Source organism: Gorilla gorilla, chromosome 11 (assembly GCF_029281585.2).
Source record: "Gorilla gorilla gorilla isolate KB3781 chromosome 11, NHGRI_mGorGor1-v2.1_pri, whole genome shotgun sequence".
In the NCBI taxonomy this organism is placed as follows: Eukaryota; Metazoa; Chordata; class Mammalia; order Primates; family Hominidae; genus Gorilla; species Gorilla gorilla.
The window spans coordinates 71,083,979-71,108,382 of record NC_073235.2 but is presented as its reverse complement, the minus strand read 5'-3'; the positions used below and the strand labels follow the sequence as shown (position 1 = coordinate 71,108,382).

Below are 24,404 nucleotides of genomic sequence, written 5' to 3'. Positions count from 1 at the left end.
TAATGTCCAAAGAAATATGATAGCTAGGGGAAAAGATGTTACTCATCCGTTAGACAGGTTATGCAGACTTGAGTTCTTGCTTTAAGACAAACATTTCCTGAAACTATTTCCACCTCCATCAATAATTAACTCTGTAACTCCAAATAGTTTTCTTCATTTGCTTAAGGCTCAGCTCTTTCTGTTTGAAAGGGAACAGAATTATCAATGCAAAGTCTTTGAGGTTGGAGGTAAGTCAAACCCATTCACCTATTCACTTTTCATTCTCCAGTCAAAGGTGAACTTAATTTGGGTAGAAGAGTCTTCATTAAATCATTGATTCAAAAAATACATTAGGCAGTTATGGAAAGTCTGATGATTTGCAAAGGAATGCTATATGTCTCTCATATATATGCATATATATAAACACACATATATGTAGTATAAACACAACAAGAAAATATAAACATTAAATTCAGGATAGACATTACTTTTGAAGAGTAAAGAACAGAGAAGGTATACAGCAAGCTGGTCCAAACCACAGCCTGCAGGCCACATGCAGGCCAGGATGGCTTTGAATGCGGCCCAACATAAATTTGTAAACGTTCTTAAAACATTATTAGATTTTTTTGTGATTTTTTTGTTAGCTCAATGACTATCCTTAGTGTTAGTGTATTTTATGTGTGGCCCAAGACAATTCTTCTTCTTTCAGTGTGGCCCAGGGAAGCCAAAAGATTGGACATTTCTAGGGTATATGGGGAGCTTTAGCTGATTCGGTAATATTTCCATCCTTTAAAACAGCATCAAATATTACTGGGTGGGTTTTTATTGTATTAGTCTCTGTGCTTGTTACATTTTCTCTGTACTGTAAAATATTTCATTATTAAAAGACTCTGTACACAAGAATTATGCTCACTCAGAATGTATTAAATGACTACTTCTTTTCCTTCTCTCATACTTAGAAATGTCATATGACTTGTTCTTTACACCATCATTCCAACCATCCTTTTCTAAGCATCATAATTAATTTTCCTGTTTTCCTGTCATTGTATTCATGCTTTTAGGGCTAAAATTGCCATTGGAAATGTATCAGATATTGTATGCATATATAGTTCTAAATCCACCACTATGTTCTATTTCACAGATTTAACTTTGATTTTGTTTTTTAGTGCTTTGGTCATAGGCTCCATTAACAGCTAGCCCATATTGTTCTTTACTGGGATCCATTCTTTTCTCTCCAAGTTGACTACCCTTGTCAAGCACCCAGCAAGGTAGAATTCAGCACCAATGGTATCTGTCCCTTCCCATTAGTCTTCCCAACATCAGCCCTAGTCCCTACAATCTATTCAAAATACATCTGCAAAAAATTCAATGTCATTCTATTAGGTGAAATTCTGCCTATAAAATACCCCTCATTACTTCTAGAATTCCCCTGAATATACACTAATCTTATAATTGTCAGCTTCAAGTCTATTTACACTCATTTGAATGACGAAAATTTGTGGGAATCAGAAAAAGATAAGCAAGAATTTTCCAACTAACAATTGTCTAGTGTAAGGATAAAAAAGGGAATAAAATATTGATCTATTGTGGCCAAAATTAAATTCAGTCAATATGACTTCGGAGCATGCACTGGCAAAGGTCACAATTCTTTAGTGTGTGCTTCAAGCAAAAGTAGCCAAATGTTTATTATTATTTAGAGTCAAACTAATGTCATGTGTCCCTTGAACATCAAGGCTCTATGCAATTTTTTTCTTATCTGAAAGCAGACTGAAGACAAAAAGTCACTTCTTCAGCACTGATACTGTGATTGCAAAGGAAAAGAGAAAACTAAAGCCAAAGTTCTTAAGTTTTCAAAAAGCATGTACATTTGATTTTAAGAAGTGAATTTCCCCAGCTGGGCAGATTGCTTGAGCCCAGGAGTTCAAGACTAGCCTGGGCAACATACTGAGACCCCATCTCTGCAAAAAATATAAAAATTAGCCAGGCTTGGTGACATGTGCCTGTAATCCCAGCTACTCAGGAGGCTGAGGTGGGTGGATCACTTGAGCCCAGGTGGTCAAGGCTGCAGTGAGCTGTGATCACACCACTGCAATCCAGCCTGGGCAACAGAGCAAGACCTTGTCTTAAAAAAAAAAAAAAAAAAAAAAAGGTGAATTTCCCCTTCTCTATTACCCTGTTTGGTGTCAGTTTTCTGCTGCAGGCTCTACTACATGTCTCATAACAAAACACGAGACTGAGTAACAGAACTTCCACAGGGATGAGGTAGAATCCATCACTTATTACTAAATCCATATCTATTAACAATAGAGTAAAATGTCTTTAGTTTCTTTATCTGACAATGGGGACTAAAATACCTAATTCTTAAGGTTGTTAGGGGAATTCGATGAGAAGAAAAAATTAAATTAAATTAACATGAACAGGAATGGATCCTAGTTGGCTGAGAAGGCTCATTCTATTTTTTTTCTTTTTTAAAAAAATTTTTTGTTTTCATAGGTTTTTGAGGAATAGGTGTTACTTGGTTACATGAGTAAGTTCTTTAGTGGTAATTTGTGAGGCTTTGGTGCACCCATCACCCAAGCAGTATACACTGAACCCAATTTGTAGTCTTTTATCCCTCACCCCCTTCCCACCCTTTCCCTGAGTCCCCAAAATCTATTGTGTCATTCTTATGCCTTTGCATCCTCATAGCTTCCACTTATAAGTTAGAACATACGATGTTTGGTTTTCCATTCCTGAGTTACTTCACTTAGAATAATAGTCTCCAATCTCATCCAGGTTGCTGCAAAGGTCATTAATTCATTTCTTTTTATGGCTGAGTAGTATTCCATCATATATATATAAATATATATATGTGTGTGTGTGTGTGTGTGTGTGTGTATGGGTAGTGGAACCAGCCCAAATGCCCATCAATCAACGAGGGGATAAATAAACTGTGTCCACTTGTTGATTGATGGGCATTTGGGCTGGTTCCACATTTTCACAATTGTGAATTGTGCAGCTATAAACATGAGTGTGCAAGTATCTTTTTCATATAATGACTTCTTTTCCTTGGGTAGATACCCAGTAATCGGATTGCTGGATCAAATGGTTCTACTTTTAGTTCTTTACCATAGTGGCTATAATAGTTTACATTCCCACTAGCTGTGCAGAGGTGTTCCCTATTCACCGCATCCATCTCAACATCTATTACTTTTTGATTTTATTATGGCCATTCTTGCAGGAATAAGGTGATATCACATTGTGGTTTTGATTTGCATTTCCCTGATCATTAGTGATGTTGAGCATTTTTTCCTGTTTGTTGGCCATTTGTATATCTTCTTTTGAGAATTCTCTATTAATGTCCTTAACCCACTTTTTGATGGGATTGTTTGATTTTTTTTTCTTGCTGATTTGTTTGAGTTCTTTTTAGATTCTGGATGTTAGTCCTTTGTCAGATGTATAGATTGCGAAGATTTTCTCCCACTCTGTGGGTGCTCTATTTACTCTGCTGATTTCCTTTTGCCATGCAAAAGTTCTTTAGTTTAATTAAGTCCCAGCCATTTCTCTGTTTTTTCTGCATTTGCTTTTAGGTTCTTGGTCATGAAAAACTTGCTTAAGCCAATGTCTAGAAGGGTTTTTCCAATGTTATCTTCTGGAATTTTTATAGTTTCAGGTCTTAAAGTCCTTCATCCATCTTGAATTGAGTTTTGTAGATGAGAGATGAGGATCCAGTTTCATTCTCCTACATGTGGCTTCCCAATTATCCCAGCACTATTTGTTGAATAGGGTGTCCTTTCCCCACTTTATGTTTTTGTTTCCTTAGTTGAAGATAAGTTGGCTGTAAGTATTTGGCTTTATTTCTGGTTCTCTGTTCTGTTCCATTGGTCTACGTATCTATTTTTATACCAGTACCATGCTGTTTTGGTGACTATGGCCTTATAGTATAGTTTGAAGCCTCCAGATTTGTTCTTTTGCATAGTCTTGCTTTGGCTATGTAGGCTCTTTTTTGGTTCCATATAAATTTTAGGATTGCTTTTCTAGTTCTGTGAAGAATGATGATAGTATTTTGATGGAAACTGCACTGAATTTGTAGATTGCTTTTGGCAGTATGGTCATTTTCACAATATTGATTCTACCCATCCATGAGCATGAGATGTGTTTCCATTTGCTTGTGTCATCTATGATTTACTTCAGCAGTGTTTTGCAGTTTTCCTTGTAGAGGTCTTTCACCTTCTTGGTTAGATATATTCCTAAGTATTTTATTCTTTTTGCAGCTATTGTAAAAGGGGTTGATTTCTTCATTTGATTCTCCACTTGGTCGCTGTTGGTGTATACGAGAGTTACTGACTTGTGTACATTAATTTTGTATCCAGAAGCTTTGCTGAATTTTTTATCAGTTCTAAGAGCTTTTTGGAGGAGTCTTTAGGGTTTTCCAGGTATATAATCATATCATCAGCAAACAGCCACAGTTTGACTTCCTTGTTACTGATTTGGATGCCTTTTATTTCTTTCTCTTGTCTGATGGCTCTGGCTTGGATTCCAGTACTATGTTGAAGAGAAGTGGTGAAAGTGGGCATCCTTGTCTTGTTCCTGTTTTCAGAGGGAATGCTCTCAACTTTTCCCCATTCAGTATTATTTTGGCTGTGGGTTTATCATAGATGGCTTTTCTTACATTCAGGTATGTCTGCTGAATGCCAATTTTGCTAAGGGTTTTAAACATAAAGCCATGCTGGATTTTGTCAAATGCTTTTTCTGGGTCTATTGAGATGATCGTGTGATTTTTGTTTTTATTCTGTTTATGTGTTGTATCACATTTATTGACTGATGTATGTTAAGCCACTCCTGTATCCCTGGTATGAAACTCACTTGATTATGCTGGATTATCTTTTTGACATGTTGTTGGATTTGGTTAGCTAGTACTTTGTTAAGGATTTTTGCATGTGTGTTCATCAGGGATATTGGTCTGTAGTTTTCTTTTTTGGTTATGTCCTTTCTTGGTTTTGGTATTAGGGTGACACTGGCTTCACAGAATGATTTAGGGAGAATTCCTTCTTTCTCTATCTTGTGGAATAGAGTCAATAGGATTGGTACCAATCGTACTTTGAATGTCTGGTAGAATTCAGCTGTCAATCCATCTGGTCTTGGACTTTTTTTTGTTGGTAAGTTTTTAATTACCATTTGAATCTCACTGCTTGTTATTGGTCCGTTCAGGGTGTCTAATTCTTCCTGATTTAAGCTAGGAGGGTTGTATCCTTCCAGGAATTTATCTATCTCCTCTAGGTTTTCTGGTTTATCGGTGTAGAGGTGTTTATAGTAGCCTTGAATGATCTTTTGTATTTTTGTAGTGTCAGTTGTAATACCTCCTGTTTCATTTCTAATTGAGCTTATTTGGATTTTCTCTCTTCCTTTCTTGGTTAATCTTGCTAATGGTCTATTAATTTTCTTTATCTTTCCAAATAACCAACATTTTATTTCATTTATCTTTTGCATTTTTTTTGTTTCAATTTCATTTAGTTCTGCTCTGATTCTGGTTATTTCCTTTCTTCTGCTGGGTTTGGGTTTGGTTTGTTCTTGCTACTCCAGTTCCTTGAAGTGTGATCTCAGAATGTCCGTGTGTGCTCTTTCAGACTTTTTGATGTAGGCATTTAGGGCTATGAACCTTCCTCTTAGCACCACCTTTGCTGTATCCCAGAGGTTTTGACAGGTTGAGCCACTATTGTCATTCAGTTTGAAGAATTTTTAAATTTCCGTCTTGATTTCATTTCTGACCCAATGATCATTCAGGAGCAGGTTATTTAATATCCATGTATTTGCATGGTTTTGAAGGTTCCTTTTGGAGTTGATTTCCACTTTTATTCTGCTGTGGTCTCAGAGAATGTTTGATATAATTTCAATTTTCTTAAATTTATTGAGACTTTTGTGACCTATCATATGGTCTGTCTTGGAGAAGGTTCCATGTGCTGATGAATCAAATGCATATTCTGTGGTTGTTGGGTAGCATGTTGTGTAAATATCTATTAAGTTCATTTGTTCCAGGGTATAGTAAAAATACATTGTTTCTTTGTTGACTTTCTGTCTTGATGACCTGTCTAATGCTGTCAGTGAAGTACTGAAGTCCCCACTATTACTGTGTTGCCATCTATCTCATTTCTTAGGTCTAGTAGTAACTGTTTATAAATTTGGGAGCTCCAGTGTAAGGTGCATAAATATTTAGAATTGTGACATTTTCCTGTTGGACAAGGCCTTTTATCATTATATAATGTTCCTCTTTGTCTTTTTTAACTGCTGTTGCTTTAAAGTTTGTTTTGTCTAATATAAGAATAGCTACTCCTGCTCGCTTTTGGTGTCCATTTGCATGGAAAGTCTTTTTCCACTCCTTTACCTTAAGTTTATGTGAGTCCTTATGTATTAGGTAAGTCTCTTGAAGGCAGCAATAGTTGGTTGGTGAATTCTTCTCCATTCTGCCATTCGTATCTTTTAAGTGGAGAACTTAGGCCATTTACATTCAATGTTAGTATTGAGATGTGAGGTACTATTGCATTCATTATGCTATTTATTGCCTGTATACCTTGGATTTTTATTTTTTTTTCCTAAATTGTATTTTTGTTTTATAGATCCTGTGAGATTTATGCTTTAAAGAGGTTCTGTTTTGATGTGTTTCCAGAATTTGTTTCAAAATTTAGAGCTCCTTTTAGCAGTTCCTGAAGTGCTGGCTTGGTAATGGCAAATTCTCTCAGGATTTGTTTGACTGAAAAAGACTGTATCTTTCCTTCATTTGTGAAGCTTAGTTTCACTGGATACAAAACTTTCGGCTGATAATTGTTTTGTTTGAGGAAGCTGAAGATAGGTCTCCAATCCCTTCTAGCTTGTAGGATTTCTGCTGAGAAATCTGCCGTAAATCTGATAGGTTTTCCTTTACAGGTTACCTGGTGCTTTTGCCTCACAGCTCTTAAGATTCTTTCCCTCGTCTTAACTTTAGACTACCTGATGACAGTGTGCCTAGGCGATGATCTTTTTGTGATGAATTTCCCAGATGTTCTTTGTGCGTCTTGTATTTGGATGTCTAGGGCTCTAGCAAGGCCAAGGAAGTTTTCCTCGATTATTCTCCCCAATATGTTTTCCAGACTTTTAGGTTTCTCTTCTTCCTCAGGAACACCGATTATTCTTAGGTTTGGTCATTTAATGTAATCCCAGATTTCTGGCAGGCTTTGCTCATTTTTTCTTAGTCTTTTTTCTTTGTCTTTATTGGACTGTGTTAATTCAAAAACCTGTCTTCAAGCTCTGACACTCTTTCTTCTGCTTGTTCGACTCTATTGCTGAGACTTTCCAGAGCATTTTGCATTTCTTTCGTGCATCCAGTATTTCCTAAAGTTTTTATTGTATTTTATTTATGCTGTCTATTTCACTAAAGATTTCTTCCCTCATTTCTTCTATCATTTTTTTTTCATTTCGTCAAATTGGACTTCACCTTTCTCTGGTGCCTCCTTGATTAGCTTAATAACTGACTTTCTGGATTCTTTTTCAGGTCAATCAGGGATTTCTTCTTGGTTTGGATCCATTGCTGGTGAGCTGGTGTGATTTTTGGGGGGTGTTAAAGAAACTTGTTTTGTCATATTTCCAGAATTGTTTTTCTGGTTCCTTCTCATTTGAGTGGGCTATGTCAGAGAGAAGGTCTGGGGTTCAAGGCTGCTGTTCAGATTCTTTTGTCCCATGAGGTGTTCCCTTGATGTAGTACTCTCCCTCTTTTCCTAGGGATGTGGCTTCCTGAGAGCCGAGTTGTAGTGATTGTCATCTCTCTTGTGGATCTAGCCACCCAGCAGGTCTACCAGGCTCTGGGCTGGTGCTGGGGGTTGTCTACACTGGGTCCTGTAATGTGAACCGTCTGCAGATCTCTCAGCTATGGGTACCAGCTCCAGAGGAGGTGGTGGGGGGGTGAAATGGACTCTGTGAGGTTCCTTAAGTTTTGGTTGTTTAATGAACTATTTTGTGCTGATTGGCCTCCTACCAGGAGGTGGCGCTTTGAAGAGAGCATCAGCTGTGGTAATATAGGGAGCATCAGGCAGTGGATGGGGACCTAGAACTCCCAAGAGTATATGCCTCTTGTCTTCAGCTACTAGAGTGAACCAGTAAGGACCATCAGGTTGGGGCAAGGCTAGGCACGTCTGAGCTCTGACTCTCCTTGGGCAGGAGTTGCTGCAGCTGCTATGGGGGATGGGGGTGTGGTTCCCAGGCCAATGGAGTTATGTTCCCAGGAAGATTATGGCTGCCTCTGCTGTGTCATGCAGGTTGGTCAGGGAAGTGGGGGAAAGCCAGCAATTACAGGCATCACCCAGCTTCCACACAACCCAAAAGGCCACTGTCACTCCCACCATGCACTCCACAACAGCACCAAGTTTGTTTCCAGGCAGTGGGCAAGCAGGGCTGAGAACTTGCCCCAGGCTACCAGCCTCCCAGCTGTGAAAGCCAGCTGGGCTCTTTCAATTGCCCTGACATACCAGTCACACAATGCAGACATTTAAAATCATGCCTCATCTCCTGGAGTTTTAAGTTGTTTGTAAAGAAAATACAAGTATGTGTAGACACAGATGTTTATACATGTGTATATGTTCACACATATGCATATGTACATTTTGAAAATATGTGTATACACATGTTTGTATGCACATATGTATGAAAGTCAAATCCATGTATGTCAAAGATCTCCCATCCAATTGAAAACAAATGTAGTTGCACAGACTTCTGACCAATAATTTGTATTTAATATTTGAGAAGATGCTCTTGTTCCTTCCTCACTCAGTGAAGGGGCCATAATCAGCCTAACAATCTGTCAATGCTTAGATTTTTCCAATAAATGCCAGTGAACTTGCACTCCTGCATAAGAAAATAAGCCATTTCACAAAACCCAACCCCATTACAATGCACACAATGAAGTTCTTAGCTGACTGGCTGATGCCATATGAGCTGCATGCTGATTGCAAGAGTTGTGAGTTGCTCACACATCAGCTATATTCATACTGCAGCACCTCATGTTCTAAATAACAAGGGCCCTTTTTTCACTAAGAGCATGGGAAGACAGTGAGACTGAGCTGCCCACTTGAACCGAGCATCATGATTTCTGGTCCTAGCCACTATTACATGGTATTACATATTGACTGTAAAGCTATACTTAGAAAATGAGCAGCATGAAACAATGGGTGAACATGAGATCATGAGGTTGCCAAGCAGGAAACACTGTAGCCACAGTGTTTACACCTATGATACTCACAGGGTGATCCTGGGCAAGTTTAAGTGTCTCTTCTGGAGAAACAATCAGACCATTAAGTTCTCTTGAACTCTTATATTTTGAGTCCAAGTCCTATATTAGTTAAGTCTTGTATCTTGATCCTGCAATATTTGACACAACTGGCCATTCCACCTTGTTTGAATCACTGCTGCTGTGCTCATTCCCTTTCTGTCCCAACCCTCTGCTTCTCTTGCCTTGTGCACAGACCACCCTTGGTCTGTCAATGCCAGTGACACCTGGGGTTCCATCCTCAGCCTTCTTTTCACACCACGTGCTCCTGCTAGGTGAACTCACCCACTCCCTGTATGCTGGGCAATCACTGCCTCTAACCATCTCTATATCCCTGGACACCCAATGTCATTTGGACACCCAAACGTCGGCACCTGAGGCTCAAAATCCAAAAACAAACAAAACATATTATCTTTCTCCCAGGAATCCACTGTTTCTTCCTTCCATCTCTGTCAAGGACACTATTCTCCACTCAATGTCCCAGGTCCTTCAGTCTTCCTTTGCCTTCAACCCCCTTTATCCCAGGCATCAAACCTCAAAGTTCTGCATTGGAAATATCCCTTTCATTTACTTCCTTTGCTCCATTCTCTCAGTCTCTTCCCTAGCCCAACACACCTAGTCTTTACCTTTCTTCAAGAGGTAGGCTGGCATTAGCTGAGTGCCACAGCCAGACCTGTAAGCCAGGCTGTCAATTGATTAATCATGACAGAGCAGTCACAAAGTCCAGACTATTTGCTTTGACATGAATGAGAGTTACTCCTCCTGCAGAAAAATCTACATAAGAGGTTGCCTGCAAAACACAGAAAAAGAACAAGAGGAGTTTGAGATCTTAAGAAGTGCTGTTCAGACAGATGGCCTAAGGCACTGTCACCAAAGAGCAATTCTTACATATCCAGAGGCCAACACTCCTAATCCCCCAGTGCTTTAATATTCTCGCCAACCTGAAACTCAAAATCTCTGCAATAGGCAACCCATATGATGTCTCTGTGCCTCCACCCTTTTCTTAGCTGGGTAAAGCTAATCAACTGTTGCTCTGGCCTAGCCTGGGATAACCTCTTTAGGGAGACTAGACAAATCTCATTCTTGTTTCACCATATGTGAATTAAACAAAACAACACAAAAAAGCCTTAACCCTGAGTTTTCTTCTTCGTCCAACTCAACCTTTCATGATCCTCCTGCAGTTTTCTCTGGTCTCCACCTCCCAAGAAGTGTTTATCCCCATAAGATATTGTTCTAACATTAAGATAACATATGTTATTAGTCATCCTTTAAGTGACCAACAATCAGTTGGAAATTTTCAACTCTGAGTGAAAGATCTGTGTCTTAAATCTTCTACTCAGGACTGGCTCTCAGGAAGCTATGTTCACTCAGCCTGGGCATGAAGACTTCCTCCACAATTTCACACAGTCTGTTTGATCCTGGGCACTCCCTATGCCTCTTTCTCATCTGCAAAATGAAAATAAAACCACCTACATCAAAGGGTTAGAATGAGGATTAAATGAGGCAATACTTGTAAAGTATGTAGAACAGCATTCAACACATGGCAAGGGCTCCGTAACTCTTAACTATCATTACTATTTTTATATAGCTGGCTTATGACGTGCACCCAATAAATGACTTCAAGTTTCATGAGTATGGGCCAGTGCCAATGGCTAGACAAACTACCAACTACAATATGACTCTAGGACAGACATCTCCTATTAGATTTGAAGAAGACACAAGTGTAGAATGAAGGAGGGCTTCATTCTTACAAAGTGGTTAAGCGGTAGGTCACGTAAATGAGAGACTCTGTGTTGCTTTTTTGTTAAATTTATGTGTCAGGATTTGGCTGACTTCTTACTTTTCCCTTGTTTGCATTTTTAAAGTTATTTAATGTTTAATATTATAAAACCACTTGAGATTGCTACTAACTAAATCTGTACTTTGTACAAGCAGCTCTGAAAATGTTAAGTGTAAAATTTAGTAGGGCTGGAAAGTGAAAAGTACAGCAGTGAATTTCCATGGCAATGTGGTGTTATAAATAAGACATGATACACAGATAAATCGACCAATGAAGATGTACAGATGAACAAAGTAAGTATGTTTATTCATGGGTTTTAAAATCTTTTTGTATTCTGGTATTTTATAGCCACAAAATTAAATAATCTAACCTTCAAGGTCATCATGTAAGACCTTTAAACTGAGTCTCTAAACAAAAGTTGCAAACTTAAATCTCTACAGGGTCTAGTCAGGTTAAGGCAATTGAGGAGCTGGTTAAACTTGGCTCTCAGAGTACTGAGATGAATGGTTATTGGCACACAGTTTCTATGCTGATAATGCCGGGGAATGCGGCTATTTCAATACCCCACTGAAATAAGGGCTGGTCAAATGTCAAGAAAGAAGGCAAACTCAAGTGTTGTCAGATTTTCCCCATTTTTTCATAGAAAGCTGAAAATCTGATGTTTTATAAGACATCAGACTTTTTAGATGCTGGTGATTAATCCTATTAAAAATAAAAATCAGGCCAGGCACACTGGCTCATGTCTGTAATCCCAGTACTTTGAGAGGCTGAGGTGGGCATATCACCTGAGGTCAGGAGTTCGAGACCAGCCTGGCCAACATGGTGAAACCTCGTCTCTACTAAAAATACAAAAAATTAGCCAGGTATGGTGGTGTGTGCCTGTAGTTCCAGTTACTCTGGAGGCTGAGGCATGAGAATTGCTTGAATCTGGGAGGCGGAGGTTGCAGTGAGCCAAGATTGCACCACTGCACTCCAGCCTAGGTGGCAGGGCAAGACTCTGTCTCAAAAAATAAATAAATAAAAAATAAAAATCACACAGGCCAAATCGTGCAGGCTAGATTCAACTTGGGGCTACCAGTTCACAATCTGTGCTTTAAACTCTTTAACAGTATAACTATAGTATGTGGCAGAGATGGGTGGGATGGTCTACTCTTCTTACACTCTAAACTATATTCCATATAGAATGAAAGTCTGCTTTCCTGAAGCATAGAATTTTCATAGGGAAAACTCACTCTTGCATTAAATTATTAAATAATAATCTAATGAACTTTTGCTCAGTTCTCAGTCTGGAAAATATCTACGAAATAAAAATGAAATCAAATCAAATAAATTCTATTTGTTATTATGCTAACAACTGGATGGCCATTCATTAAGATATACCGAGGATTTAGTAAATACCAAGACATACTACTAGGTGCTGGGAATATAAATATGAATTAAGTCAAAGTCCTTCCCTCAAGGGGCTGACAAGCTAATCTCCAAAGCTGCTTCCCGATGGATGGGCAACAGCTGTAAATCTAAGGAAGCCTTACCTATTCTAAAAAAATCAGTTGGCCGGGAGTGGTGGCTCACGCCTGTAATCCCAGCACTTTGGGAGGCCGAGGTGGGTGGATCACGAGGTCAGGAGATCGAGACCATCCTGGCCAACATGGTGAAACCCTGTCTCTACTAAAAATACAAAAAATTAACCAGGCGTGGTGGCGGGCGCCTGTAGTCCCAGCTACTTGGGAGGCTGAGGCAGGAGAATGGCATGAACCCGGGAGGCAGAGCTTGCAGTGAGCCGAGGTCGCGCCACTGCACTCCAGCCTGGGCAACATAGCGAGATGCCATCTCAAAAAAAAAAAAAAAAAAAAACAGTCACATCTTTTGTCTTCACTCCCAGCTTGTGACAATATTTGGAGTTACCTCTATTTTCAAGGTCAACCTGCCCTAGTGTCACTGGGAAAAAAATGCCTGGAGAACTCAGTCTTTCCACATCAAAACTGTTAAGCCCTGTTAAAACAGAGATGGTGTCCCTTCTCACCCCTTCTCTGGGTAAGTGGCAAGGAAAGAGTGGTTGAGTAGAGAGGCCGAAGAGAACAAGGCAGAATACAAACCTCAAAGAAAGTTCCTGAGAGCTAAGTAGTTTTCCCAATGTCCAAATCCTCTCAAGACTTTAGAGTAACACAGAGCAGGAAAAAATGGGCAAGGCTTCGGTGGCTCTCAACAGGGGACTGTCATTAAAGGTATGAAGGTCCCCACTCCATGGCAGTGGAGGAAGAGCTCATGGACATAGGAGCTGAGGGTGACCAGGCCCTTTCTGGTATTGTTCTGAACCTAAAAAGGACTTGGAGCGAAAAGATTCTTGACATTATGAAACATTTATCAAGAATGAACTATATTCTTATATTTATCTTTCCTCTTCTAGTAAAAAGCACAATAAAGGCAAATCAATGTTCATACTTTGAGAAACAACAAAAAGGAAATGTAATCCATCCCACTGTCAAAGATTTCATCATAAGATTTTTTTAAAGTTTGAAAACTTATAAAAGAAGGGAAGCCAGGGGTGGTGACGACTCACAGTCCCAGCTACTTGGGAGGGTGAAGCGGGAGGATCCCTTGAGCCTAAGAGTTTAAGACTGCAGTGGGTAGGTGGGGAGGCAATCAGTAAGAAATTTCCAGGCTAGGCTTGAGATAGAACCAACCATCCAAGATAACCTCTCCCTACTGATGCCTTTGAAGTCACCTTTGACAGATGCACCCTAAATGGAAAATGAAGTAAACAGATACAGGCAGCAGGTAAACCTGGCGCTGCCTAGAGCTCTAGCATTGTGTGGGTATCCAAAATATTCAAACTACCTAAAGAGGTGACTAACCCTGACAGTGACTCATTGGAGGAGTTCCACAAACTCCTACAAATCTCAGCTTTGGAATAAAATAATCAACATGAGAAAAAAATATTGGAAATCTCTTCTATGTTACGAATTCATAACTCATGTTTCAAAATGCATTGCCCTTCAAAAGATACCATAAATAAAAGGCAAGCCATAGACTAGGGGAAAATGTTTGCAAGTCATTAAATCCACAAAGGATTTGTATAAAGAACTCTTAAAACTCAATAGTACAAAAATAAACACAACTTTAAAATGTGCAAAAGATCTAAACAGATATCTACCAATACATAAATTACCAATATTCAAATGATAATGCAACATCATTATTCAAAAGGGAAATAAAAATTAAATCTATAATGAGATATCACTTCACACCCCACTAGAACGGCTATAATTGAAGAGATAATAGCAATGTTTTTGAGGATGCAGTGAAACGGGAACCCCAATACACTGCTGGTGGGAAGATGAAATGGTGCATCTTAGAAAGTTTGATAATTTCTTAGATATTCATGTTCATATTTCATATCTCTAAATGTGAATTTATCATATGACTCAGTAAGCAATTTCTCTTTTAGGTAGCTGCCCAAGAGAAATGAAGACATGTCCAGGCAAAGGCTTCTATCTGAATGTTCACAGCAGCATTATTCATAGTAACCAAAAAGCAAAGACAATCAAAAATACCCACTCAATGGTGAATGGATAAACAAAGTGAGGTACACCCATTCAAATGAAGTACTCATATATTCTCTGAGCTGTATGAAACTCAAAAGCATTATGCCAAGTGGAAGAAGTTAGCCACAAATACCACATATTGGGTGATTCCACTTATATGAAATGTTCTGAAAAGGCAAATCTATTGCGACAGAAAATAGATTAGTGGTGGTTGCCTGGGACTGGGAGTACAAGGGAGTGAAAGCATATGGCCTGTCCACAGTTGCTCTGTTTGCTCCACAGGGAACTCAGCTCACAATTGAGGTTCTCTCTCTGATGCATTCAGAAGGATGGAACATACATTAAAGAACAGATAACTGATACTCAAGATATTTCATGATAGAAGCAAACACTGAGGTAATGTTCCATTCCATGTGAGCCCAGAGCCAACTCCTTCATACGGGGAGGGTATTCTGTAATTCTCTTCTCTTTGTATGCTTCCAAAATAGATTGTAATGACTACTGATTGGTTTAAAATTTTGCAGCAAACCTTTTATACTTTCTTTATTAACCCCTGAAAAGACTGCAAAAACATAAGACATTTCTATTAAGATATACTAGTTTTGGCCTGGCGCAGTGGCTCACGCCTGTAATCCCAGCACTTTGGAAGGCCGAGGCAGGCGGATCACAAGATCAGGAGATCGAGATCATCCTGGCCAACATGGTGAAACCCCGTCTCTACTAAAAATACAAAAATTAGCCGGGCATAGTGGCATGTGTCTGTAATCCCAGCTACTTGGGAGGCTGAGGCAGGAGAATCGCTTGAACCAGGGAGTTGGAGGTTGCAGTGAGCTGAGATCATGCCACTGCACTCCAGCCTGGCAACAAAGCCAGACTCCATCTCAAACAAATAAACAAACAAAAAAAAGATATACTAGTTTTGATTACTGAGAAGAGTAACTTAAAATAGTTTTTTTAAAAAGTAATGAATTATCTCTTATAATCAAAATAAGGAAAGATGTTGCAACATTATTCCCTAGCAAGGGTTAGTAAATTTTTTCTAGAAGGCCAGTTAGTAAATATTTTAGGATTTGTGCACCAAGAAGAAAAACTAAGGATATTATGTAAGTATTTATATAACCATTTAAAAATGTAAAAACCATTTAAAAATGTAAAAACCCGTTGTAATAGTCCATTGTTGCATTGCTATAAAGAAATGACTGAGACTGGGTAATTTATAAAGAAAAGAGGTTTAATTGGCTCATGGTTCTACAGGCTGTATAGGAACCACAGCAGCATCTGCTTCTGGAGAGGCCTCAGGAAACTTACAATCATGCCAGAAGGCAAAGGGGATGCAGGCACATCTTACATGGCCAGAGCAGGAGCAAGAGAGAGAGGGGGAAGGTGCCACACACTTTTAAACAACCAGATCTCATGAGAACTCACTATTGCAATGACAGTACCAAGGCAGATGATGTTAAACCAAGAGAAACCAACCCCATGATTTTCTAATCACCTTCCACCAGGTCCCACCTCCAGCATGGGGATTACATATCAGTATGAGATTTGAGTGGGTACAGAGATCCAAACCATATCAATCTGCCCCTGGCCCCTTCCAAATCTCATGTTTTCCTCACATTTCAAAATAAAATCATACCTTCCCAACAGTCCCCCAAAGTCTTAATTCATTCCATCATTAACTCAAGACCACAGTATGAAGTCTCAACTGAGACAAGGCTAATTCCTTCTCCCTATGAGCCTGTAAAATAAAAAAAAAACTTAGTGTGCTCACTTTGGCAGCAAATATACTAAAACAGGAAGGATCCAGAGAACATTAGCATGGCCCCTGCACAAGGATGAGACACAAACTCTTGAACCATTCCATATTTAAAACCAACAACAACAAAAACAAGTTAGTTACTTCCAAGATACAATGGTGGTATAGGCATTGGGTAAATACTTCCATTCCAAAAGGGAGAAATTAGCCAAAAGAAAGGGGATACAGGCCCTATACAAGTCTGAAACCCAGGAGGTCAGTCATTAAATCTTAAAGCTCCAAAATAATCTCCTTTGACTCCATGTCTCACATCCAGGGCACACTGGTGTAAGAAGTTGGTTCCCCAGGCCTTCCTTGGGCAGCTCCACCCCTGTGGCTTTGCAGGGCTCAGTCCCCATAGTTGCTCTCAAGGGCTGGCAATGAGCTCTGCAGCTTTTCCAGGTGCAGGGTCCAAGCTGCTGGTGGATCTACCATTTTGGGGTCTGGAGGACAGTGGCCCTCTTCTCACAGTAATGCTAGGCAGTGCCCCAGTGGGGACTCTGTGTGGGGGCTCTAACCCCACATTTTCCCTCTGCACTGCCCTAGTACAGGTTCTCCATGAGGGCTCTGTCCCTGCAGCAGGCTTCTGCCTGGACATCCAGGCTTTTCTATACATCCTCTGAAATCTAGGTGGAGGCCCCCAAGCCTTAACTCTTACACTCTGTGCACCTGCAGGCTTAACACCAAGAGGAAGCTACCAAGGCTTATGACTGGCAGCCCTGAAGCAACATCTCAAGCTGTACCTGGGCCCCTTTGAGCCATGGCTGGAGCAGCTGGGATGTAGGGAGCAGTGTCCCAAGGCAGGGAAGCAGGGTCCTGGGCCTAGCCCAGGAAACCATTCTTCCACTCCTAGGACTCTTGGTCTGTGATGGGAGGGGGTGCCATGAATGCCTCTGAGGCCTTCTCCCCATGGTCTTGGCTGTTAGCACTTGGCTCCTCTTTATCTATGCAAATTTCTGCAGCCTGCTTGAATCCCTCCCCTGAATATGGGCTTTTCTTTTCTACCACATGGCCAGGCTGCAAATTTTCCAAACTTTTATGCTCTGCTTCCCTTTTAAATATTACGTAAGTTCCAATTGGATATCATTTCTTTGCTCACACATATGAGCACAGGATGTTAGAAGCAGCCAGGCTACATCTTGAATGCTTTGCTGCTTAGAAATTTCTTCCACCACATACCCTAAACTATCATTCTCAAGTTCAAAGTTCCACAGATGCCTAGCAGCATCACAATGCCTCAAAGTTCTTTGCTAAAGAATAACAAAAGTGACCTTTGCTCCAGTTCCCAATAAGTTCCTCATATCCGTCTGAGACTTCATCAGTTTGGCCATCTCTGTCCATATCACTATCAGCATTTGGATCATAACCATTCAACAAATCTCTAGGAAGTTCCAAACTTTCCTCATCTTCCTGTGACTTGTTGAACTGGGTAATGGGCAGACATTGGAACAGTCTGGAGGGCTTCTTCTGAGAAGCCCATTACCCAATTCCAAAGCTGCTTCCACATTTTCAGGTATTTTTTTATATCAATACCCCACTCTCAGTACCAATTTTCTGCATTAGTCCATTCTCACATGGCTCTAAAGAAATACCTGAGACTGAGTAATTCATAAAGAAAAGAGGTTTAATTGGCTCATGGTTCTACAGGCTGTACAGGAAGCACAGTGGCTGCTACTTCTGGGGAGACCTCAAAAAACTTACTATCATGGCAGAAGGCAAAGGGGAAGCAGGCACATCTTACATGGCCAAAGAAGGAGCAAGAGAGAGAGAGGGGAGGTGCCACATACTTTTAAACAACCAGATCTCATGAGAACTCACTGTAGCAATGACAGTACCAAGGAGGGATGATATTAAACCATGAGAAACTGTCCCCAGGATTCGGCCTCCTCCCCAGGCCCCACTTCCAGCATTGAGAATTACATTTCAACATGAGATTTGGCTGGGGACATAGATCCAAACCACATCACCCTTCTTATTTCACACGTCATACAAAAACTGGCAGCAGGCCAGATTTGATTGACTGACCCTAGTTTACCAACCCCTGACCTACACACACTTTAAACACACACACACGTATACAACTGCTCAACTTCAATCTGTCTCTGTCACACACATACCCTACCCTACAAATATTTTTGAACACACTTTCCTGTGGCAATGTAGAATTATACCCTTGCAAAAGTTGTGTTTTTGAAAAGCATAACCTTTCAAGTAGCTAAAACCTACAGTGGAAATTGCTTATAATTTTCAAGTCAGCCAGGAAATAGGGTTAAGGGAAAAGGACTAAAATCAAGTATATCTTAATTAAGGATGGCTCCAAGGAATGTAAAAATATTTAAATCTTTGTTTTGTCTTCTCTGACAGATTGAGAATGACTCCCTCAAACATATTTTTCCTTCTAACACATTTTCATTTGAATATCAAATCATATCTAATAACAGTTCTCCATAATTCCACTGCAGAAGTAAACCAAAAATTTTTATTGTTTCACTACTGATCTCAGGCTCTAGGTCAATAAGATGTGGAGATTCAGAGCTAGAGACAGACTTGGATATAGACTACGGACTAGAGAGAACATAATCAGCCCACAAACTATGCTCAACTGCCTAACTCCATTTCTTACACAAACCTGGCTTTAGGACCAAGGGGCTCCTCAGCAGACTCTTCAAGCTCCTAACAGCCATGTTTCTTCAGGCATTAGGCCAACAACTGTAGCATAGTTTTAGTTTTTAAAGACATTGCATCATGGAAGCTATAATTACAATCAGGTCTCCCACTGGCAGCTGTAAGAGAACAGGACCTTCCAGGAGGCTGAGCTACACCTGTAGCCGCATCTGAAAGATGTTAAAAGAGCATTGGAATGCCTGCTGGGAAGGCTACAGCCAATGCACAATAAATGGGCTTCGGTGAAATCTGGTATGGCCAGTTTAATCATGAACATTAAAATCTCTTGTAAAATCAGGGCATTATTAAGCTAAATCATCCTTTGATTTTTCAATTGTTTCAGAATCAATGCCCAGATGTTCATCTACCTACATACCTATTGATCGTCATTCTCTGTAGTTATTTCCCATAAAGGCTGCAAATATTCATTGGGTTGCCTAGCAGCTCTTTCAGATCCCTCACTTACCTCCCTCACTGCACAAGTAGCCATCTAAGTCACTCAGGGTTATTCCATGGGGCTGCTAGAAAGGGAAATGTTCAAATATGAAAGGAGAGTCCCATTTCTTCCCATCACCAATGAGGCCTTGGGGCACATACCACTTCTCTTTTTACAAAATGACAAGATACTCAGCAAAAATATCATGGTGCTACAAACATCACCTGACATTTAAAGGGCAAACCCAAGGAGCAGCAACTGAGTAATAAAGAAATCAGGAACTCTGAGCTTCTGTTTCTCCTTCCATGGAATGAAAGATCATTGTTACAGGCTCACTACACAGGGAAGCTGATAATTGAGCTATGTAGAGGCAGATAATCTATACATTTCACAAAATGTTAAGTTCATGGAATAAATTAGCTGCAACATGTTTCATGCTGGTTTGGAGACTCATCAGTGCCCCCAAAGAATTTCCCTGAAATGATGGCACTACAGGAACCTGTATTTTTGAATGGTGACCTGTTCAGGACTGAGAGGCTGGGGCTGGGAATAAAACACTGTCCAAAAACCAAAGAGTGGCTACTCAGGTCAAACCCCAAACCCCATTCCTTTATGCACACACAAATAACCACCAACCTGAACTTCGCTTGATCAGATTTTTCCCTGTTTTTGATGTCAAATCATGAGGTTAATGAATTCAAGTTCATTTATACCCACTGACCACTCTGCATGCATAGATACTTATTATTCTTCTCTTTCCCTGGGAGCAAACTACATATCTACATTATTCATTTAAACTCTCTGAATACTAACACTGCATAATTCCGGCTGCTCCAAAATGTAATTTAACTACGTGTTCCTGTGTAAAAAGTCTATCCACATAGGTAGGTAGATCTGGGTGATTTTTTAAAATTTATTAAAGCTGTAAAGACTTGGATTAAAGCTATTGCCTCTATCAATGGGCCAACATCATTAAAGTACTTATACATTTAGCAAAAGTACTAAAATTATAGACAGAGTCCTATACCAGGCAAATATTTCATGTATCTTTATCTTAGTTGCACTCAGACATATTTTTTAAATACTTATATGTTCCTTAATTTTTGCTAAACTGATTTTTAATATCACTTGATCTGAAAAAAATACTGAAAATCAATTCCCTTACATTTTCTAAAAGAGAGAAAGAGAAAAAAGAATCGGCCAATGCTTATTTGTGCAATACCCTTGCTATCTGCAACCCCCACTTCTTCTATTACTGCTGAAATACGTGTACAGCATAGTGACTGCCTCTCAGAACCCTGTCTAAATTAACTTTATTGACTTGGTGTTTCATTTAAGGTGTTTATGATTTTTGTGGTCTCAAAGGGCAGTAAATTTTACTTCATCTGTGCTTCCTTTTCTAGAAGTCATGTAAAAATATTCTACTTCTGTATTTTCAAGTTCAACACTGCATGCAAATATAAGATCTATGAATAAAATTTGTTTTTTAAGGGTATTAAGATAAGGCCAAGAGGGCTGGGCGAGGTGGCTCATGCCTGTAATCTCAGCACTATGGGAGGCTGGGGTGGGCGGATCACCTGATGTCAGGAGTTCAAGAACAACATGGCCAACATGGTGAAACCCTATCTCTACTAAAAATACAAAAATTAGCCAGGCATGGTGGCACACACCTGTAGTCCCAGGTACTCGAGAGGCTGAGGCAGAAGAACTGCTTGAACCCAGGATGTGGAGGTTGCAGTGAGCCAAGATCACACCACTGCACTCTAGCCTGGGCGACAGAGCGAGACTGTCTCAAAAAAAAAAAAAAAAAAAAAAAAAAGATAAGGCCAAGAAACTAGCGTCCACCTGAGAATGTTCAACATTCTCCTCTATGAAATGAGATGGCTGGACTATGAAAACACTAGTGCTAGAAACTGTTTAATCAGAATTCATCATTGGTCTTTGTCTTCAGAAAGCAGAGGTCCACAACCAGCAGATGAGCATGCAATACTATTGATAAATGCAAATTAAGTTTAATTTAAATCATGAGTTAACATCACAGAGAGAAACAGATCTGTTGTACTGAGAGTCACAATTATACAGGGATAGGTTCAAAATTGTTTCCCAGATTAGGCCGTGACCTTATGTGGGAGACTGTGTCAACATTTTTTATGGAATTCTAGGTGGTAAAAGAAAGCCACCTGTTATGTCAGCTGACAATGTATATTTTTATCTACTTTTGTGAAATGGTGCACATCTATCCAATTTGCCTGGTTGAATCACAGGGCGTAGGCTGAAGTGTAATAAGTACTGAGTGGTGGGGAGTGTGAGGAAACTGATAGAGAAGCCTTGGATTCTATGGTAATCATTCTGCATTGGCTCTAGAGGGTAGTGGACATCAACCCATGAGGTCTGTTAGGATCTAATACTTTTAGATGCACTGAAAATATTTTGTAGTTTATTGGTAAATAGAAATCAGGTGGTGGTTAACTTTGCTCAATACCATAGAAAAGTAGGAACTAGACTTGGCTACCACTTACATGTGACCATTACCAAGGCACTATTAGATCAATTTAATTCAATCCTAAGATTTAATGAGTACAAGCAACTGCATTAGATACCATAGGAAATGGAAAGATGCCTTTAAGGAATGTTTACAGTCTAGAATCTCCAGTCAAGAAGTGAGATGGAATAAATATACAAATAACCACAACTCAGGAAAACACACAAGGTAAATATTATCAAGGTGTCTTTAGGTTTCAGGGTGAGTGAGATGCCAAGGGGTTGAACTGCAGAAACACTTCTAGGTTAAGGGGATATATGAAAAGGGTCTGGGGCAAGGATATAGATTTTCAGGGATTTTCCTCTTGCTTTAAGAGAAGTATGGTAGGCCGGGCGTGGTGGCTCACGCCTGTAATCCCAGCACTGTTGGAGGGCGAGGCGGGCGGATCATGAGGTCAGGAGATCGAGACCATCCTGGCTAACAGGGTGAAACCCCGTCTCTACTAAAAATACAAAAAATTAGCCAGGTGTGGTGGTGGGTGCCTGTAGTCCCAGCTACTCAGGAGGCTGTGGCCGGAGAATGGCATGAACCCGGGAGGCGGAGCTTGCAGTGAGCCAAGATCACACCACTGCACTCCAGCCTGGGCGACAGAGCCAGACTCCGATTAAAAAAAAAAAAGAGAGAGAGAGAAATATGGTAGTTTACAGCATAATAAGTTGGATAGTTTACCCACGACTAAGCGGATACTACTGTCACCTATAATGTTTATGGAGAGAAAGGAAAGGAGGAAGGGGGAGGGAAACCAGGATATATTAGAGCCTTCAGCGTCCAAGTTACAAATGCTGCTGTAACAACCCAAGGAGGTAAGCATCACTGTATCACTGTAACCATATCATCAGTCAAATGACTCTTAGGTTTATTAAGGGGAAGTCAGATTTTACCCCCAGGTGATTCTGACATCAAAGGCCATTCTGGTCTTATGCTTACTACTAGTGTATCAACCTCCTTGAAGGCAAATAGCTCATCTCTACATCACCAGCCCTACTTCCTCTTTATATTTGGAATTCCATAAATATTTGCGACATTTAAATGTCCATAGTGAAGCTCAAGACAATATTCTTAACAAATTAGGTACTTTATAACCTGGAAGGATTGATAGATGGTCCTCAAACTATATATATAACCTCAAGCATATATAAAACCAACATAAAGCTCTCAAATGTTACACAGATCTCAAATGAATGTCAGCAAATGATCTCTTTCCTGAAGTTATCTCTCAAGAACAATGTTTTCTAATCGGGGTTACTAACCTACTTAAATTCAGAAGTCTTTCAGGACAAGATAATAAACCCTAGCACTCACAGTTGGATTTACTCCGACAATGTTCTTTTTAAAATGAGTTGATATTTCCTTTGTTCTTTAAGTGTACCTGCATTCTTATTTTGGGCCAGAGAAAAAATGCAAATAGAAAAATACAGAAAGGATAAGAATTTACTGCCCTTCTTCAAAAAGAAACAAACTATGGGAAGCATTTCTAGGATAATCACCTCAAAAATACACTCATAACTATGTTTTAGATGTCCCTGGAAGGAAAAGGAGTGAGAAACAGGATTTGAGAGGATTTGGGGGGAGAAAAGAACCACACAGAGCACAACTGTACCAAGAATATTCCTCCACCCAGAGAAGCAGCCTATTTTCTCATGCTCTGCAAGGTAACCTGAGTCAATTTGCTTAACCTTTCAAAGCAACATTTCCTTAAATGTTGAAAACAGAGTTGGCAGAAGAGTAGGGTATGCCTCTAATGCCCTAGCCTACATCTCAGAATTGTTGTGAAGATGGAATTAAACAATGCTCACAAAAGTTCCTTGAAAATCACAGAGCTACACAAATGTCAAGTGCTGTTATTACCACAGCCTGCTTCCTCTCCTGAGCCTCTTCTGACACGTGTTTCTCTTGCTAGAGAGGCAGAAAAGGTCTCCAGAGAGGTGAATTAGTTGTGACCATGTTCCAGTAAGATTCTTCTATACCTGCTCTATCCAAACTTACCAGATTCTAAAAAGAAAATGTTCATATTAATTGCTCTATGTTGTATCACTGCAATATCTGACACCACTTTAAACAGAAATTAAGATTAAAAAAAGATTAAGGGATAGCTCTATATTGCAGAACTGAAGATTGAAGACAATCTTATAAGCTACGTTATTAAATTTTCTTTCTGTACTGGTTGGGGAATTGGGACCTTTTTTTCATTAATCCTGTAGTTTTATTAGATATGATGGCATTATATTCTTGGATTGCCACATATTAATTATTTAGGGTTTACGAGTACCATGTGATAATCATTAGGCTATTTAAATTTCCCATATTCCAGTAAACCACAATTTTTTTGCCCCTTGCCATTATTTTTTTTACCATCAAAAATATATAGGAATGCATAACAAGGAAATAAACA

General features: G+C 39.7%; 1 protein-coding gene and 1 non-coding gene across 3 annotated transcripts in view; one reads left to right on the top strand and one right to left on the bottom strand.

Annotated features, from left to right (window-relative positions):
- Positions 1–24,404, bottom strand: part of CERS6 (ceramide synthase 6) — a 322,839-nt gene that overhangs the window by 151,930 nt on the left and 146,505 nt on the right. The gene's annotated exons all lie outside the window — the stretch shown is intronic.
- On the top strand, positions 16,339–16,445 carry LOC115933802 (U6 spliceosomal RNA). Its single transcript, XR_004069657.1, has one exon. It is a non-coding gene; the product is annotated as a U6 spliceosomal RNA (small nuclear RNA).